This window comes from Notamacropus eugenii, chromosome 6 (genome assembly GCF_028372415.1).
Source record: "Notamacropus eugenii isolate mMacEug1 chromosome 6, mMacEug1.pri_v2, whole genome shotgun sequence".
NCBI classification, from domain to species: domain Eukaryota; kingdom Metazoa; phylum Chordata; class Mammalia; order Diprotodontia; family Macropodidae; genus Notamacropus; species Notamacropus eugenii.
This window is the reverse complement of record NC_092877.1, coordinates 97,790,432-97,810,475: the sequence shown is the minus strand read 5'-3', so window position 1 is coordinate 97,810,475 and position 20,044 is coordinate 97,790,432. Positions and strand designations below refer to the sequence as shown.

The window sequence follows — 20,044 nt, the reverse complement described above, 5'->3', positions numbered from 1 at the left end:
TTCCTGCAGAGTAAAACAGATCTCCACATCCAATTGAGTGTGTATTATTACCTCCTTGAGCCAAATACCATAAGCCTTATTTTCTTTCATCTTCCCCTCTTCTCCTCCATGGTGAAACTTCTTTCCTGCCTCTTTTATATGAGATGATTTGCTACATTCTATCTCTCCCTTTCTCTTACTCCTGGTACATTCCATTCAATAGCAAATTTTATTTTTTAGGTATTCACCCTTCATATTCAGCTCACCCTGCACCCTCTGTCTATGCATATTTATATACATACACACAAATGCCCATGTATGCATACAAACCAGAATATATATAATACACATATATTCACACCCATACATACCTACATATAGGTACATATTTACACATATGTGTACAAACACACATATATACATATGTATGTATATATTCCCTCTAACTACTCAAATAATGAAAAAAATCTCGAGTTACAAATAACATTTCCATGTAGAAATGCAAACAGTTCAACTTTAATGCTTCTCCTTCCTGTTTACCTTTCAGGTTTCTCACGATTCTTGTATTTGAAAGTCAGATTTTCTATTCAGTTCTAGTCTTTTCAACAAGAATGCTTGGAAATCCTATATTTCATTGAAATTCCATTTTTTCCCTGAAATATTATGCTCAGTTTTGCTGGATAGGTGATTCTTGGTTTTAATTATATCCCCTTTGCCCTCTGCAGTATCAAATTCCTAACCCTTCAATCTCTTTGTGTAGAAGCTGCTAAATCCTGTGTTATCCTGACTGTATTTGCACAATACTTGAATTGTTTCTTTCTGGCTGCTTGTAATATTTTCTCCTTGATTTGGGAACTCTGGAATTTGGCAACAATATTCTTAGGAGTTTTCCTTTTGGGATCTATTTCAGGAAGTGATCAGTGAATTCTGTCCATTTCTATTTTACCCTCTGGGTTAGAATATCAGGGCAGTTTTCCTTGATAATTTCTTGGAAAATGATGTGTAGACTCTTTTCTTTATCATGGTTTTCAGGTAGACCAATAATTTTAAATTATTTCTCCTTGATCTATTTTACAGGTCAGTTGTTTTTCCATGAGATATTTCACATTGTCTTTGTTTTATAATTTCTTGGTTTCTCGTAAAGTCATTAGCTTCTATCTGCTCCATTCTAATTTTTAAGGAATTATTTTCTCCAGTGAGCTTTTGAACCTCCTTTTCCATCTGACCAGTTCTATTTTTTAAAGCATTCTGCTCCTCATAAGTTTTCTGGACCTCTTTTGCCATTTGGATTAGTCTATTTTTAAAGGTGTTATTTTCTTCAGCATTTTTCTGGGTCTCCTTTAGGAAGCTCACTTTTCATGATTTTCTTACATTGCTTTCATTTCTCTTCCCAAATTTCCCTCCACCTCTTTTACTTGATTTCCAAAATCCCTTTTGAGCTCTTCCATGGTGTGAGACCATTGCATATTTTTTCTGGAGGCTTTGGATACGGAAACCTTTATCTTACTGTCTTCCTCTGATGGTAATGCTGTGCTCTTACTTATCCAAAAGGATGGGAGAAAATACCTTTTCATCAAGAAAGTAATCTTCTAAAGTCTTATTTTCCCCCTTTTGAGCATTTTCCCTGTCAATTACCTGACTTTTGAATCCTTTGTCAAGTGGAGGGTATATTACCCTAGACTTCAGAGGTTTTGTGCAGTTGTTGCCTGAGATATCTCTAGGGACCTGTAAGTTCTCAGTTCCTCCAAGGTGATTCCATCAAGGGAGAAGAGTTTACTGCTCTCCTGCCTTGCGCTCTGGTCTGTGAGCAACCAAAAGCACTCTTTTCTTCCATGGAACTGTGAGTAGGATTCCTTCTCCAGTTTAACCATCAGGTCTGCTATGCCAGCACTTCTTATCCCAGGACCATCATTCAGGACTGAGACCCAGATCATCTGCTCCTTTCCCTCAGAGTCTTTAAGCTGAGGGCTCCAAAATTAGAAACTACTACCAAGGTGGCTGCTGCCACCCTGGGGTTGGGGCTGGAACAGGACCTTGGTCTCCTATCATCCAGGTAAAATAGCTTTCTTACTGACCTTTGAAACTTTCTTTGGCATTTGTGGGTTGAGAAATCTGGGAACTACTGCTGCTACCCATGACTCCATGTCCTTGAACCTGCTCCAGTCCTGTCTGTGCCATGTTGCCCCATGCCAAGCTATGTTCTGCTATGAGTCTGGTGTGATAGCCCTTTCCTGTCGACCTTCCAGGCTGTCTTGGGCTGGAAATCTTTTTCACTCTGTCATTTTGTGCCTTCTGCTGCTCCAGAATTTGTTTGGAGTCATTTTTACAGTATTTTATGAGCTATGCAGGGAGAGCTAGAGGAAGTCTGTCCTTCTACTCCACCATCTTGGCTCCCTCTAAGATCACTTCTAGCTGTACATCTCTTATCTTATGATTCCAAAGTCAATACCCACATTTTCATTAAATCATATTCTCCTTCATATCCATGTCTGTCACATACTTATTGTCCATATACTCTATCCATATAATGCAGACAAAACTGCATTAACTATCATAAAACATTCTCTCAATTAATTTGTTTATATGCATCCATCCTGCCCTTCCCCTACCTCCCAGCCCCTACCATCACCTTAAATCTCAGTGTGTTCCAAGGATAGTGTATTTGTTATTCAAAGAACAATTATGCTTGCTACCTTCTACAGGAAGTCTTTCCTGATGCCACTAACTCTTCATGTTATTTCTCCCTCCTCAAATTATATTTCATCTGTTTATGAGTTTAAATGTTGATCTCCTTCTATCATATCAGATACTTGCAAAGCATCAAGTTTACATTTTGTCTGTTATCTCCAGAGTCTAATGTAGTGTCTTAAACATGATATCTTCTTGGTTAGTGATTATTACATTATTATTATTATATTATATGATATTATTATATCATTCAAAAATGAAATGCCTTGTCCTAGACATAGTCGATAAAAGGTTGTAGTATTTTAACTCCTATTGATTTTCTAATCCACATTAGGAAATATTTCCTGAAAAATTAGTTTTCAAAGGAAAAATAGGATGCTACTATTCAGAACCTATCAAGGTCAAGTAAATTGAAAGAGGAAACTGTTTACCCTAGGGCTAATAGCTAACTAAATAGGTGATGCTGTAGGTGAAGCACCAGATTCGTAGTCATGAAAACCAGGGTTCAGATTTCACCTCGAACACATACTAATTCCATGAGAGTGGTCCTGTCACTTGGTCTCATTTCTTCATCTAGAAAATGTGAATAATAATAAGATCTGCCTCCAAGTATACTCACTTTTAGTGAGGCGAAAATGAGATAATATTTGGAAAGCATTTTGCAACGTTCAAAGAGTTATGTGAATGCTAATTGTGTATCATTATTAGTATTACCAATTACCTAATCTTTACTTACTGACCTGAGGGTAAGCAGTACCTTCCAAGATAGTCCATTCCACCTTTGGACAGTTCTTATTTGAAGAATTCTTCATTAATTTTATGTGAAAATCTACTTTTTATAAACTTTTCTCATCATCAATTTAAACTGTCTCCCATGTGGCAGATTTTAAAAATTTAAAGACAAGTTATCACATTTGCTCTATATCTTGCCACTGTCTGATGCCAACCCATTATTTCTGGGCCATGGTGAAGCCTGGCAATAGGAATTTCCTTCTCCAGAATGTATCAGGAACTACTGTACATCTTTAAACTTCAAAGACTTGTCTGGGTCACTGAGTGGTTAAGGGCTTTGTAAATGTTACAGGTGACACTTGAAACCAGGGTTCACGACTCTATGGCAATTTCTCTAACCAATATGTCATGTTCCTTCTCAGAAAAAAAGAGAGAGAAAAGAAAAAAAATGATTCTCTTAGGAAAAATATTTCTATTTCTTCCAGAAGATTCTAATGTGGCATCACTTAGATTACTCTTACCTTCTTAATCAGAGTTTTAGTGTTCTCTGGACACATTCCACTTCATCAATACCATTCCTGAAATGTAAAACACATAACAGAGAACATTTTTCAGGACATACACTGGCCAAGTCATAACACAGAAAAGCTCTCATTTTACTATTTTTAAAACTATATTTTAATAAATCTAACCTAAGATAGAATTAACTTTCATTCTTCCATGTCATAGTATTGACTCATTGCTTCTACTGACCACCATGTGAGTGACTGTCTTGCATGTGTTCTACATAAAATAGTCTTTTAGGCAAAAGTATGTTTGCCATTCAAACAATGTGGCTAGCACATCAGAGCTGTACTCTCTGTGGTAGAGTTTGAAATCTTGACAGTTTAGGACTTCAGTGTCAGATATCTTATGTTGCCAGGTCATTTTAAGACACTCTCAAGGTCTCTCTGAAGAACTTTAAAATTGATTGTGAGACATGAGAGTCAGTGGCTCAGAATAGCCTGACATGGCATGCCCACATCAAAGGAGATGCTGTGCTCCAAGAATCAAAGGAAGATTGCAGAAGCTCAAAAGACATATGATATGTTCAAATTTAGAGATATCTCCAATCCAAAGGTCCATAAAGATCATTTTTGTCAGACCTGTGGTGGAGTCTTCTGAGCTCATATTGGTCTTCTTAGCCATAATCAGACATACTGTACCTTGATCCCAATGTGGTGATATTGTTTTGGTCCTCTCTGAGAATGAAGGACAATAACCAACAAACCATGACCCATAATGATATTGGAGCCCATTTTAATAAATGTTTGGTAAGCTGAAAACATGACTGAAGAGATGTCATTTAATCTGGTTCTTACAGAGAAAGAATCATCAGGAAAACTTGTGTGGAGAGTGAGTCCCAGACATGGGGGAGAATTTGCACAAATGCCTGTTCTTGGAAGAATGTCAGATAAGATTGAAAACAATTATAACAATAGTCCATCTGAGAAGTGAGGAGGTCCTGAAATAAGGTTGGAACAGTATAAATAGAAAGGAGGAGACTGGCTACAACATGGTCCAATCTATTTTAATAATTTTTAACAATAATAATTTTGCTTTTGGAAATACATTAGGATACGAAATTGTAATTTTAGTCAACAGCAAGATAATTCATTCCTTTCCTCACAAAGAAAAAAAATAAGATTCTGCTATGCATGTGTAACTATATCAATACATCAATCCATGTTTCTCTGAAAGAAATTCAGTTGTTTGTTGTGGTTGTTTTTTTTCTCCTCTAAACTATTTGAAAATCTACCAGCTAGTACCTTTTTTGTGTCAAAAAATTTTCCTTAGAAATAAATCATAATCTGAAGATGACTGAATGCACATCCTATCAATGCAAGGTAGTTTTCTATATTGTTGACCTGTAACTAGACACTGTTGTTGCCCAGGCTGGTCTCCATCCCATTAACCAATGATGGAGAGCCACACCAATGAAGGTTTTCTCCAAGCTCTCGTAGTTCATTTCTCTAAACTGTCCTGTCATTTTCTCTAATTGCTTCAATACCCAGTAAGTCATTAATCTCTTTTAAAATGTTTCATGGCTTCTGTCTCTCAGCTAAAGAAGGTGGGCCTTTATCTACCATAATAGTTGCCTCCTTTTGAATCTGCTTAGAATGGGAATAAAATCATATATGAAAGTAATAAATTTACCATGTGAATAGTATCAAATTCCCCTGTATTGTTGATATAACACATTGGCATTTAGCATATCTTTCTCAGATTAGAATTGTAAGTTTAAAACAGCTCTCTGAATATTTTGGACATTCACTCTCCCACTCCCACCCTACATAGCCATCCTTAGAAAATATTGTCTTTGCAAAAGGTTTCCTAGCAACTGCAAATTTATCATTCGCTAGCAGTCAAATGACAGATTGCCATTTAGATGCACTAATTGTGATTTTTTGCTGAGAAGGAAACAGCACCCACTTGAGACAGAGAAGCGCCAAATGTAGAGGATCTGTATCTAAAATGAATTAATGATAAAATCTGCTGGAAAGGAATGAATCATATCTATATACCATAAGGATATGAATCACTATTTCACCACAGCACAGCTATCCGAATGCCAAGGAAAAACCACAATTTACAAACAGTTTGGGTGTTTGGCATTGTTATAAAAAGCAAGGGACATTGCTAACAGATCTTCAATTATTAAGAAATAAGATAAGTGCTGAATGGCACTTCAGCTCTCATGTGTAAACATTATTCCTTCAAATCACATAGATTTGAAGTAAGTAGAAAGAAATATGCTTTGAGATACAAAATTTGCTATAACCCTAAGGAAGGCAGGTCAGTTGAGCTATGGGGACAGCAAAGTAGGTTCCATTTCTAGCAGGAATGAAGAAGGCACTATGCCTTTGCCATATTGAGGCTACCTGTAATCCACACATAGACTGGGAGAAGAAAGGTTTCTTCACTGATTTTTAAAGATTAGATAACTATATTGCTTTTTCAGAGGTTGGTGTCTTTGAGAAGGAATAATGGTACTGAAAACCACTGTGCTTTCCTGGGTGGTTGTGTCTATATAATGTTGCTCATTTTTGATGGTCCTATATATGTCACTGAGGGACTTTGTATGCTATCATGCTACTAATTTGAAGATGTGAACATGGCACAGAACAAGAAATTTGACTATGGTGACTGCCACAATTATTAGATTAATTGTATTAGTATATTTCCTGAAGACATTTAGTCTTTTATCAGGCATTCCTATGTTGGAGGTTATAGGACCATCACGTGCTTGATGTCAATCATGAATACTTGACTTAGAATCAAGAGATCTTGATTATTTTGGCTTAGCTTCATCCTTGTTCTGCTATTCCTTTTTGGAAATAGGAAAGAATTCCCTTTGCCTGTTCTTCTGCGTTTTACCTATAGCATTCTGTATTACAAATATTGTTTATGTTTCATTTGCCCTTAATTAACTGTAAACTTCATGAGGGCGAGAGCATTTCCTATCAAAAGTTTCTGTCTTCCTCAGTGCCTAACACAGCACTGTCTACAAAGTAGTTGTTTAATGAATGCTTGCTGAGTTGATTTAACCACCCTAAGAGGTTTCCTTATTTATGAAAAGGGAGTAATGATATTTGCTTGACCTCCTGCAAAGTGCTGTTAAGAAAATTTTATAAATTATACAATACTGTATAGTAAAATGAAAAAAATATGATTTTGATGTGAAATTTTTTGTTTTCATTTTGACTCTGGTTCTGTAATGTAATCAGTGTGGGGACTTCTTGTATGGCAACTTCTTCTACCAGTAAGGAGACAATTTATCTATAAATTCTAGCCTTAGAGAAATATGAAAGGGTACTGAAAGGTTAAGTGTTTTTGTCCATGGTCACAGGACTTAACAAATATCAGAGGCAGGAATTCATGTGATATCATTTTGGCTTGAAGATTGGTTCTCTAGCCACTGTCACAGGCTTCTAATGGAAGATGTACAGCTATGAACTGTGCATAGGTTATTTTATTAGTCATACTTTCATTCTAAATAATGGCATTGCGTATAGATAAGTTCACTGTGTTGGGGGTGTAAGCTCAGTTCCATGTGAACAGTCTCGGACGGGTAAAGGTGGGAGCTTCTAAATCTTAGAGTTCTCATGAGGCCCCCCAGGAAACAGCAGGGAATTGAGGAGTGAGATCTCGTGCATATCCGCCTCTTCCCGTGAGAAATGTGATGGGAGAGAGCTTCCCCACCCTCGAGATTGGCCCAGGTCTGAGCATACCTATTGTTATCTAACAGGCACAGTATTCAGGTGCAAACTATACGGCAGGAGAGCTTAAGTAGGGTCAGGAAAGCCCGAAGGCGCTCTTAGCGCTGAGGAGCCCTTACAGGACAGAAGGCCCCTTTTCCTCTCTTCGCTCTTCCCTCCCCCCTCTCTCCCCACTTCCACTTCTGCTTTCATTCTCTTACTGTAAGATCTTTGCCTCCTTGGGAGATTTCTCTCTCTCTCCTAAGGAAGAGCTCCCCCTGCACATGTAACCAGGACCCTGAATAAAGCCTAACCCTTGTTCGACTCCGGAAAGTCTCTTCTCTCATACTTTTATCCGGTTTGGCCAGCTGAAGACCTATGATAGGTAAGGTAAGACTCGGGTAGCCCTCAGGCCTCTAGGCCTGGCATCACTGGACAAAAAAAATCTGATCTTCAAAATCAAGGGTAATTTCTTTTGCATGCTCTGCATTTAATGTCACTTGAGGCATTCTCTCTGAGCTACCCTGTGCTCTTAATGATCCATGAGACAACTGCCAGATGGTTTATGGGCTTATCCATTAAAAGAAACACAGTTTATTAAAAAGGAAAAGAAAAACAAGTTGCTTTCAAAGCAAAAGATAAGATTCATTATCAGTATGATAAAAAAGCAGAGACTTTTTCATCTGTACTAATCACCACTTGCAGTTATATGCTGAATTGGGCCTGAACTACTTGATAGTTAATCAGGGAGTTAAGTGACGCATGTCAGGAATTCTCATGATTAAATATCTTAAGAGATGGGCCTTAACATCTAAATCTGCATTGCATTTCAGCCAATCACTACTCATCTCTCACATGAGTGAACATATGCCATTATCCTCAGAGGTGCCATGTACTTTATAAAACTGGTGCAGTGTGAATAGTCTCAGAGAGAAACATACATAAGGAAATGTTCCAGTTTCATCCAAGGTCTGCCACTTCAGAGACCATTCAGTCTCAGTTCCAAGATGGGATGGGTTCCTTGGTGGCAATTATTTATTTATTTATTTTATTTGAAGATAGTAGAACGAAAGCTAAAGGAAAGCAATTTTACTTTTGAGAGAGGCCAAAAAAAAAAGGACCACCTATGCCTTCCTCCTTAGACAAGTCTGTCTGTCAGGGTCTACTCACAGAATGATTCTTTATTTCCCTATTTCCTTAGTCTCTTAACTGAGACTAAGCCAATCATAAAGGAATGCATAGATAATAGAATTGCTTTTCTCCTCTCTTTTTCTGTTATCAATCTATCACTAAGCATTTATTAATCACCTAAAACTTGCCTTGACCTGTGCCAAGTGCTTATTAAACCTAGGAAGGCTGCCTATAGTTTATTCTAGGCAAAAAGTTCTTCATGTGCCTGTTGGTAAACTTTATAATCCATCCTACATAAAAAAAGTTGGAAAAGTGAACAGAAAACTTAGTTAGGATGTAATCTGAGTTCAAGTACTGGTTTCCCAATTAACTAGCTCTGGACTATAAGAATGTTGTAGAGGGTTAAAACTAGTGCGAGCCTGGGATCAAGGCCACATCTGAGGTGAAGCCTGTTCCCATGGGACTCGTGCTTACACAAACCCTGGCAAAAGTTCTCCATGACCCTGGAACCTGATGTTCCTGCAGATACTGATGTCCTTTGCAGAAAGTTGCAATTGGGTCTGGAAACTCAGGAACTAGCTTCGGGAGCAAGATAAGCTTCATTACTTGCTTCAGGTACCAGGACATGGGTAAGTCATGGGATGGTGAAGTAATGGGATGAGCTCAGCCTGCACGTGATTGTGGTTACAGTCCTTAAATACCCTGACCCTCAGCTGAATAAACAGTTTGCTCTCTTGTTTTCCTGCCTGACCCGGGTCTTTCTTCTCACTCCTCCCCAAAGCACTCCACAGTCACTGGTCGCCAGTGGTAGAATGTTCTAATAGGAACTTAACTTTCTCACCAATAAACTCAAGAAGTTCTAATCCATGGTCTCTAAAGTTTCTTCAGTCTCTAAATGTCTATGATTTTTAAAATGAAGAGAGGATTGAGGAGTAAGGGCAGAAGGAGAGGAGTGCATTCATTTGGAAAATGCATCAGATTGTAAATTTCTCAATACAAAAGCTTAAACTTTTTTTCACTAAGTTATCATGTTAGTTATTCATTTCTGTAGTTCCCTAAGCCCCTGATAGTACATTGTGGATTTTTTCCCCCTAAACTCTTACTTGGAAAGAAAGCTACCCAGGAACTATATGGACACAATTATGGATTTATTTTTTTTTTCACACAAATAGATCTAAATAATTGGAAAAACATCAGTTGCTCATAGGTAGGCTGAGTTAATATAATAATAATGACAATCCTACCTAAATTAATTTATTTATTCAGTGCCATACCAATCAAACTAATAAAAATTATTTTATAGAGCTAGAAAAGAATAACAAAATTTACCTTGAAGGACAAAAAATCCAGAATATCAAGGGGATTAATGAAAAGAAATACAAGTGAAGGTGGCCTAGCTATACCAGATCTTACATTGAATTATAAAGTAGTAATTATCAAAACTACTTAGTGCTGGCTAGGAGAGACCACCAAGGCATGCGATGTGTACCAGAAAGAGTTGTGAATTGAGAATTGAGACATGGACTATTGTTTTGTTTCTACTCACGACTGGATGTGTTATCTTGAGCAAGACAGAGAAGGAAAAACTTCAGAATTCTATTCCCTGTGATGCTTAGGGACCAGAGAGAATCACTTATTGAGATGATGCTCCCCTCAATTTGGAGGAAGGCTGTATGCCTCGCCACAAACAAAACATTTCACTGGGTAAAAACAGTTGGTGGGGAGTCTTCTGGGAGGTAGGAGGTTCAGAAACTGAGCATACCAGAGAGGATGGTGATCTGAGTTGGGAAGAATAACTCAGGTTATAATTAGAGTTTGGAGAGTGAAAGGAGATGTATATAGAGATACTTGACTTGATAGTATTTGATATGATGATAAATTTATACAGTGTTGTTCAAGTCCTAGGAGGTGGAATTAGGGGGAAGATCTCATATAATATAAGGAAGTCATCATTAATAGGATAAAATAGTAAAGGAAAGGCAATTGTTAGAATGAAGATGTATGATAAATTATTGGGCTAGCCTGGGATACTGAAGTAGGATAACCTGGCAGGGTGGGAGTGACAGGCAAAATGGAGCAGATTTAGGGCAGCAGGTTTCAGAAGAATAACTGTTGAATAGATAATAGGGAAAAAGAGGGAAGGACAGTGGGGTTCAAGCTAAAATGTGGAAACTTTGGAATAAATGAGAACACCAGACAAGAAATGAACAAAATTATCAAAAAAAGGTCAAGACATCACAACCCCAGGAAAATTGTCATAGGATAACCCTTGGTATTCCTGATTCTCAATTTATTGTCTAGGTCTTCTTAGCCCCAAGCAACGCTTGCTAATGTCTGAGTCTTTTAAATCATTTTAATTGTTTCCTCAAGAGGTCATCAGGAATGAATAGTGGTTGTAATTTCTGAAAAGTTTTTGAATCCTCTTCATCACTTTCCAATTATCTTTTTTTCCTCTACACATTCCTTTTATTCTTTTTTAAGAAGATTCCAATCTCCCAGACAATGTTCTAAACAGAGAACAATCCTTTCCTCAAACCTTTTCATCTTCTCTAGTAAGAGATTAACATGAATTTTCTGCCTATGTAAATATGACTTCTTATTTTGGAAATATAATCATAAAGTCATCTCTGCAGTTCACTGGAAAATTTCCTCATCCTCATTTCTTGCTGTGGGGGTGGGAATCCTCCATGCTCTACTGTTATTGGTAATAATTTTCCTGTTAAACTAGTTGTTTAATTCACCTGTTTCTTTGCTGGAGAATTAGACACTAGAGAATCTTGTGCAAATCTTACAAATTTTGTTGATTTTTTTTCTTTTATTTACAATATTCCTCCCAAATAGGGAGTATCATAAGCTTGCAGCATGACTCTCCTTCCTTCCCTATCATTGTCCTTTATAATCAGAAAGAAAAAAAGAATGAAAAAATAAAAGAGTTCAGCAAAACTAATCAAAACATCAATTAAGTCTCATAATATATTGTTGTGTTCCTTCTTCATAGTCTCCCAGTTCTGAAAAGAAAAAGGACTATATTCCCATATCTCTGCTTGAGGACTGAGCTTGGTCAACATAATTACAAGATGTTCAGTCTCAATAGTTCATGTTGTTGTTATCCTTTCCCTCTACATTGTCATAGGCCACTGTGAATATTGTTTTTGAGATCCTGTTTACCTCACTTTGAATCCATTCAGATGTCTTCTCAAGCCTCCTTCTATTCTTCATATGTTTATTATTTATAAAATTCTACTTTTTCTTGAAGCAAATGCCTAGAATAGAGATTCCTTACTATGTGTGTGTTTGTGTGTGTGTGTGTGTGTGTGTGTGTGTGTGATGGACTCCTTTGATAGTTTGGTGAAGTCTACATATTTCTTCTCAAAATTGCTTTATTTGGGTAAAATAAAATACATTTTACAGAATTACAATAGAAAACAATTACACTGAAATGCAACTAACAATTTAAAAAAGCCCTCAAGTATATGGATTCATGGTTAAGAATCCTTTTTGTAGAAGTTGATGAAGCCTGACTATGAAGGTAAACTTTTCAGCCTCTTCAGAGAATTGTTGTCATTCATTTAGGAGACTTTAGTATCAATATCCAAAAGCAGAGTCATACCCTACTTCTTCACTGGTAAATTAGGTTCCAAATCCTCAAAGAAGCCTGTAGGGTATGATTTTATTGGTTTAGGCATTGTGGCAGGAGGGTTGGCCTTATCTTCATCAAAATTGATGCTCAACTTCAAAAGAAGCACTATACACTCAAATTTATGTGTAAATATATTCAGATAGATAAAGGTATACACATTTTCATATATAGATAGATATAGATGACTCTATGCATTTCCATAAATCTCCATAGATCTATATCTCTCCTTAAATGAATCTGTGATCTCATCAGTATCATTACTCTTTCCAATACTGCAAGCTCCTACATATCTACAGCTAACTACTCTGTTTAACTTTTGCATGTCTTTCCATAAATCCCAGGGGAGAGGGAGAAGGAGAGTCAAGATGGCGGAGCAGAGAAAGCACTCAGTTAAGGTCACCTAACTTTCCCCTCAAAACAACTTCAAAATAATATTGAAAATCAAATTTTTGAGAGGCAGAGCCAACAAAAGGTCAAAGTAAGACATTTTTTCAGTGCAAGAAAACAGAGGAGGTTGGAAAGAGATTTTTGACATGAGGATAGAGACTGACCTAGAACCCATGTGGATAAAACATCAGTGTTGGAATTAAGTGGTGGTGATAGAACCAAAAGCAGCTTTGGGATCTCTAAAGTCAGAGATGCCAAAGAGTAAATGTTCAGAAAGAGATTACAGGATACTCCTGTGAAAGCACTTCAGGTGGGACAAGAAGCTCTTTGGCAACTTCATTGCATATACCAATCTCTAAATCATAGTTCAAGGGCAGAGAGGATCACTTTCAGTCAAGAGGCAGTGGAAGCCCTGGGGGACAGTATCACTTCCAGTCTTAAGGGATCAGGAACCTCGATTCTAACCCCAACCCTCGATTCTACTTTCACTCCCAAGGGAGGAGGGGCCCTGAGAAACTGTCATAGTTCTAATCCCAAGGAATCATGGACCCTTCATGGATAAGAACAAGAGTGCAGATCAAGAAAGCAGTGAACACACCTATCCCTGATTATACCACCTTGAAAGCATCAAAAGCTTCCAAACCTCCAGAAGTAGCTCTGATAATAGTGGTGTAAAAAAATCTGAAGGTTGAGACAATGACTCTCCCTCCACAGAGGTCAAAATTAACATAAAGATATAAATCAAAAAATAGGCCAGAAAGTGAGAAAATAACAACAAAAATGATATTTAAAAGCTATTATGATAACAAGAAAGGCCAAGATACAAGACTCAAACTCAGGAGAAAATGAAGTCAAAACAGTTGCAAGCAAAACCTCAAAAAATATGAATTGGGCACATGTCTAACAAGAATTCATGGAAGCCCTAAATTTTATTTTCAAAACCAAATAAAGGTGGCAGAAGGAAAATTAGGTAAAGAAATGAATGTAAAGGAAAAAATTATAACTATCTATCTATCTATCTATCTATCTATCTGTCTGTCTGTCTATAAATATTAAGAGACAATAGAAAAAGAAGCACAAAAATACAGTAATGAAAATGACCCCTTAAAAAGCAGAATTGGTGGAGGATAGAGTCAAAATGGGACAACAAGGGAAGTAATCACCTGAACTTCCCCAAATTCACCTCTTAACAACTATAAAATAATGCCTCAAGACAAATTCTACATTGCAAGACCAACAAAAGTAAAGTGTGAAACTTGTTTTTTCTAGCACAAGACAAGTTAGTAGGCCAGCAGGAAAGTCAGTCTCCTGTAAAAGGAAAATGCAGTCTAATGCAATCTATATCCAGGCAAGTCAGAAGCAGACCATGCCCTAGAAAGCCAGCACAGAATTCAAAATTGTTGTACAGGTCACCATCAAGACCCTACAGTCCTGGGGCAGCAGGTCAACAGTCATAATTTTTGTCTCTGGCAAAGCAGGTTGGTAGCATAGAAAAAGTAGAGAAGCCCTATGTTCCATGCAACAGGTCAGCAGAAAGGTACCCATGCCCCCTGGCACAGGAGAGCAGTAGTGAGTTCTCATGTTCTCATGTGAAGCCTTGTGGTTTTGATGCAGTAAGATAGTGGTAAGGTCCAAGATCCCAGATGCAAGAAGCCTAGAATGATGTTCCATAGACCTGGGGAGCTGAGCCCAACTTTAAAAGTCATGAAATAGACTGGAAAAATGAACAAAAAATTCTAAAAAGAACCTGGACATAGAAAGTTATTATAGTGATAAGGAAGATGAAAACATAAACTCAAAAGAGGACAATAGTGTCAAAATGCCTATATACAAAGTCTTAAAGAAAAATATGAATTGGTCTCAGGCTCAAAAACAGAGCCTAAAAAGTCTCAAAAAAGGATATTTAAAAACATATATGAGAGAGAGAAGAAAAATGGTAAAGAAAATAAAAGTGATACAAGATAATCTTTTTTTTTTAAGGCAACAGTTTAGTAAAAATAGAAATGGAAAAAATGGAGAAAAATTTATTGTAGAACCCTTTAAAAAGAAGCATTGATCTTTTGGAAAATGAGGTACAAAGTTCACTGAAGAAAATAAAATTAGAATTGCCCAAGTGGAAGCTAATGACTCCATGAGACATTATGAAACAAAAATCAAAAGAATGAAAAAAAATAGAATAAAAATCTGAAATATCTCATTGGGAAAAAAACTGACTTGGAAAATAGATCAAGGAGACATAATTTAAAAATTATTGGACTACTTGAAAGTCATGGTAAAAAAAAAAGAAAAAAGGATAGAAATTATTTTTCAAGATATCATCAAGGAAAACTCACGGGATGTGCTTGAACCAGAAGGCAAAATAGAAATGGAAAAAAATATACCAGTCATATTCTTCAAGAGATCCCAAAATGAAACCCTCAGGAAAAAATCATAACCAAATTTCAGAGTTGCCATGTCAAGAAGAAAATATTGCAAGTAGACAGAAATAAACAGTTCAAATACAAAATATTCACAGTCTGGAAAACCCAAGATTTATCATCTTTTACATTAAAGAATTAGAAGGCTTAAAATATGATATTCCCAAGGGCAAAGGAGTTAGAACTACAACCAAGAATCATGTGCCCACCAAAAGTAAATATAATCCTTCAAGGGAAAAATGGACATTCAATGACGTAGAGGACTTTCAATTATTTCTGATGGACAAACCAGAGATGAATAGAAAATTTAACTTTCAAATATAAGACTCAAGAAAAGAATAAGAAGGTAAACAGAAAAGAGAAATCATAATGGATTAAATAAATATAAAATGTTTTGTACGTGGGAAAATGATATTTGTAACTCCTAATAACTTTATCATTATTAGAGCAGTTAAAAGCGATATATACAAACAGAGGTTGTTGGTGCAAGTTGACTATTATGGAATGACACCTAAAAAAATTGAGAGCTGAGAAAGTGAGAACTGCTGGGAGAAGAAGGAGGAGAAAAGTAAAGTGGAATAAATTATCTCACACAAAAGAGATGAGAAAGAGTTTCTACAATGAAGAGAAAGATTGGTTGTGGTGGTGGTGGTGGCAGAAAATGCTCTAATTGGAATTTGCTATAAGAGGGAATAATATACACTAGTAGGGATTAGAAACATATCTTACCCTATGTAGAAGTGGGAAGGAGATCAGAGAAGGGAGGAGGGTGTATGAAAAAAAGCAGGGTAGACTGAGGGAGGTGGGGATCAAAAGCAAAACATTGGTGAGGAGGGACAGGGTAAAAGGAGAGAGAGAATAAGCAGAGGAAAAAAGAAAGAGAGAAATATGCAGTTAATAAGCATATCTTTAGAAAACAATTTATGGTAAGCTCCTTTGATAAAGGCCTCATTTCTCAAATACGTAGAGAAACAGGGGTGTGTTTGTTCTTTGTTGCTGAAGAAGACCATGCCATCAGAGAAATGATGACATTACTTGCACTTGACTTTGCTTTGAGTGAGGGAGGGCTGTGCAAGTCACCAGCCTCACTTCTCCTCCAGAGAAATCTGAATCCAATGACCAGATATTCATCAGGATGACTGGAGATGACCCAGGATGAGGTCATTGAGGTTAAGTGACTTGCCCAAGGTCACACAGCTAGTGAGTGTCAAGTGTCTGAGGTGAGATTTGAACTCAGGTCCTCCTGACTCCTAAACTGGTATTCTATCCACTGCACTATCTAGCTGCCCAGAGAAATGGGTAAAATTTACAAGGATTCAAGTCATTCTTCAATAGACAAATTTTCTCTTTTTTTTTCGTCTTTTTTTGTTATTATTTATTTAGTCTTGTTATTATTATTTAGTCTTTTTTTGTTATTATTATTTTATTTCTTTTCAGTGTTCTACAATCACTTAGATTTTTTTCCCCTCTCACCTCTCTTTCTCTACTATGTCCCCTCTCCCTCCCTGAGACAGCATACAATTTTATATAGGTTCTACACATACATTCCTAATAAATACATTTTCACTTTAGTCATGTTACACAGAAGTGAAATGAATGAGAGAAATCATAAAACAAACCAAAATGTAGCACAAAAGAAAATGATCTGCTGTATTATGCAATTGAATTCCCTAAATCTTTCTCTGGATGTGGAAGGCATTTTGCCTTAAGTAACCATTGGGAATTTTTTAAGGCCTTGCATTGCAATGAAGTTCTAAGTCTACCAGAAAAAATCCTCACACACTGTGGTTGTTGCTGTGTACAAAGTTCTCCTGGTTCTGCTCCTTTTACTCATTATCAATTCGTATAAATCTTTCCAGGTCTCTCTGAAGTCTTCCTGTTCATCATTTCTTATAACACAATAGTATTCCATTACATCCATATACCACAATTTATTCAGCCTTTCCCCAATTGATGGGCACCCCCTTGATTTACAGCTTTTGCCCACCATAAAGAGTGCTGCTATAAATATTTTTGTACATGTGAGATCCTTTCCCATTTTTATGATCTCTTGGGGATATAGCCATAGAAGTGGTATTGCTGGGTCAAAGGGGATGCACATTTTTGTAGCCTTTTGGTGATAGTTCCAAATTGCTCTCCAGAATGGTTGGATCAGCTCACAGCTCCAACAACAATGAGTTAGTGCTACAACTCATTCACATCTTCTCCAACATTTATCATCTTTTTGATTTGTCATGTTAGCCAATCTGACAGGTGTGATGTGATATCTCAGAGTTGTTTTGATTGCTATCTCTCTAATGAACAGTGATTTAGATTTTTTCATATAACTATAGATATCTTTAATTTTATCCTCTGAAAACTGTCTGTTCATATCTTTTGAAACCTCTCTATATATTTTAGAAATGAGGTTTTTGTCACAGACACTAGTTGCAAAAACTGGTTCCCAGTTTTTTCTTCCCTCCTAAATTTGGTTGCATTTGGTTTGGTTGTGCAAAATCTTTTCAGTTTAATGTAATCAAAATTATTCTTTTTGCCCTTCATAATGCTTTCTATCTATTATTTGGTCAAAAATTCTTCCCATCTTCATAAATCTGATAAATACTCTATTACTTGCTCCACTCATTTGTTTATAGTATCAATGTTTATACTTAGATCATGCACTCATTTGGACTTAATTCTTGTGTGTGGTGTCAGGCATTGGTCGATGCCTAGTTTCTGCCACATTGTTATCCAGTTTTCCCAGAAATTTTGGTCGAACAGTGAGTTCTTATCCCTGAAGCTGAGGTCCTTGGGTTTATCAAACAGTAGATTGCTATATTCACTGACTACTGTGTCTTGAGTGCCTATCTTATTCCACTGGTCTACCGTTCTGTTTCTTAGCCAGTACCAGGTTGTTTTGATAATTGCTGCTTTATAACACAATTTGAGATCTGGTAGAGCTAGGCCACCTTCCCTAGCATTTCTTTTCATTAGTTTCTTTGCTATTCAGGAACTTTTGTTCTTCCAGATGAATTTTAATATTTTTTTAGCTCTAGAAAATAATTATCTAATAGTTTGATTGGTATCGCACTGAATAAGCAAATTAATTTAGATATATTGGTCATTTTTATTATATTAGCTCAGTCTAACCATGAGCAACGGATTTTCCATTTAATTAGATCTGACTGTATTTGTGCAAAAAGTGTTTTGTACTTGCATTCATATAAGCCTTGGATTTGTTTTGGCAGGTAGACTCCCAAATGTTTTATAGTGTCTACCCTTGCTTTAAATGGGATTTCTCTTTCTATCTCTTGCTTTGGATTGTATAGAAAGGCAGAAGATTTGTGTGGGTTTATTTTGTAACCTACAACTGCCAAATTTGTTTATTATTTCATGTAGTTTTTTACTTGATTCTTTGGGATTCTCTAAGTATCTCATTATATCATGTGCAAAAAGTGATAATTCAGTTTCTTCTTTGCCTATTCTAATCCCTTCAATTTCTTTTTTCTTCTTTTATTGCTACAGCTAACATTTCTAGTACCATATTGAATAATAGTGGTGATAATGGACATCCTTGTTTTACCCCTGATCTTATTGGGAATGCACTAGCTTATCTCCATTGCATGTAATGCTTTCTGAAGGTTTTAGGTAGATACTGCTTATTATTTTATGGACAATTCCATTTATTCCTATGTTCTCCAGTGTTTTCAATAGGAATGGGTGTTGTATTTTATCAAAAACATTTTCTGCATCTATTGAGATATCATAGGTTAATGTTAGTTTTGTTGTTGATATGATCAATAATGTTAGTAGTTTTCCTAACATTAAACCAGCCCTACATTCCTAGTATAAATCGTACCTGATCATAATGTATTATTCTCATGACAAGTTTTTGTATTTTTTTGCTAAAATCTTGAAATTTTTGCATCTATATTCATTAGAGAAATTCCTCTATAATTTTCTTTCACTGTTTTGACTCTTCCTGGTTTAGTTATCAAAAACACATTTGCCTCATAGAAAGAATTTGGGAGGACTCCTTCTTCCCCAATTTTCCCAAATAGTCTATATGATATTGGAATTAACTGTTTTTTAAATGTTTGATAAAATTCACTTGTACATCCATCTGGCCCTAAATATTTTTTCCTAGAGAGTTCACTGATGGCTTCTTCAATTTCTTTTTCTGAGATGGGATTATTTAAGTATTCAACTTCCTCTTCTGACAGTCTGGACAATTTGTATCTTTTAAAATAAGCACTCATCTCATTTAGATTGTTGCGTTTATGGGCATACAGTTCGGCAAAGTAATTTCTTATTATTGTTTTAATTTTCTGCTTATTGGAGGTGAGTTCACCCTTTTCCTTTTTGATATCATTAATTTGGTTTTCTTCTTTCTATTTTTCAATCAAATTTACCAAAGGTTTATCAATTTTATTGGTTTTCTCATAAAGGAAACTCTTAGTTTTACTTATTTGTTCAATGGTTTCCTTAACTTCAATTTTATTCATCTCTCCTTTGGTTTTCAGTATTTCTAATTTGATATTTACTTGGCGATTTTCAATTTGTTCTTTTTCCAACTTTTTCAACTACATGCCCAATTCATTGATTTTTCTCTATTTTATTCATGTAGGCATTCAAAGATATAAAACTTCCCCTAAGAACTGCTTGTGCAGTGCCCCATAAGATTTGATAAGTTGTCTCATTATTGTCATTCCATTGAATGAGATAGTTGATTGTTTCTATGATTTGCTGTTCAACTCACTCTTTCTTTAGGATTAGATTATTTAGTTTCCAATATCTTTCCATGGCCTTTTTTATTACATATAATTTCTATTGCATTATGATTTGAGATGGAT

At 36.2% G+C, this 20,044-nt stretch overlaps 1 long non-coding RNA gene across 2 annotated transcripts in view; it reads right to left on the bottom strand.

Annotated features, from left to right (window-relative positions):
• LOC140510511 (uncharacterized) overlaps positions 1-20,044 on the bottom strand; it is a 73,680-nt gene that overhangs the window by 18,552 nt on the left and 35,084 nt on the right. For both annotated transcript variants that reach the window (XR_011969261.1, XR_011969262.1), the window contains exon 3: positions 3,921-3,977. This is a non-coding gene — a long non-coding RNA (uncharacterized lncRNA). The remainder of the gene's footprint in view (positions 1-3,920; positions 3,978-20,044) is intronic.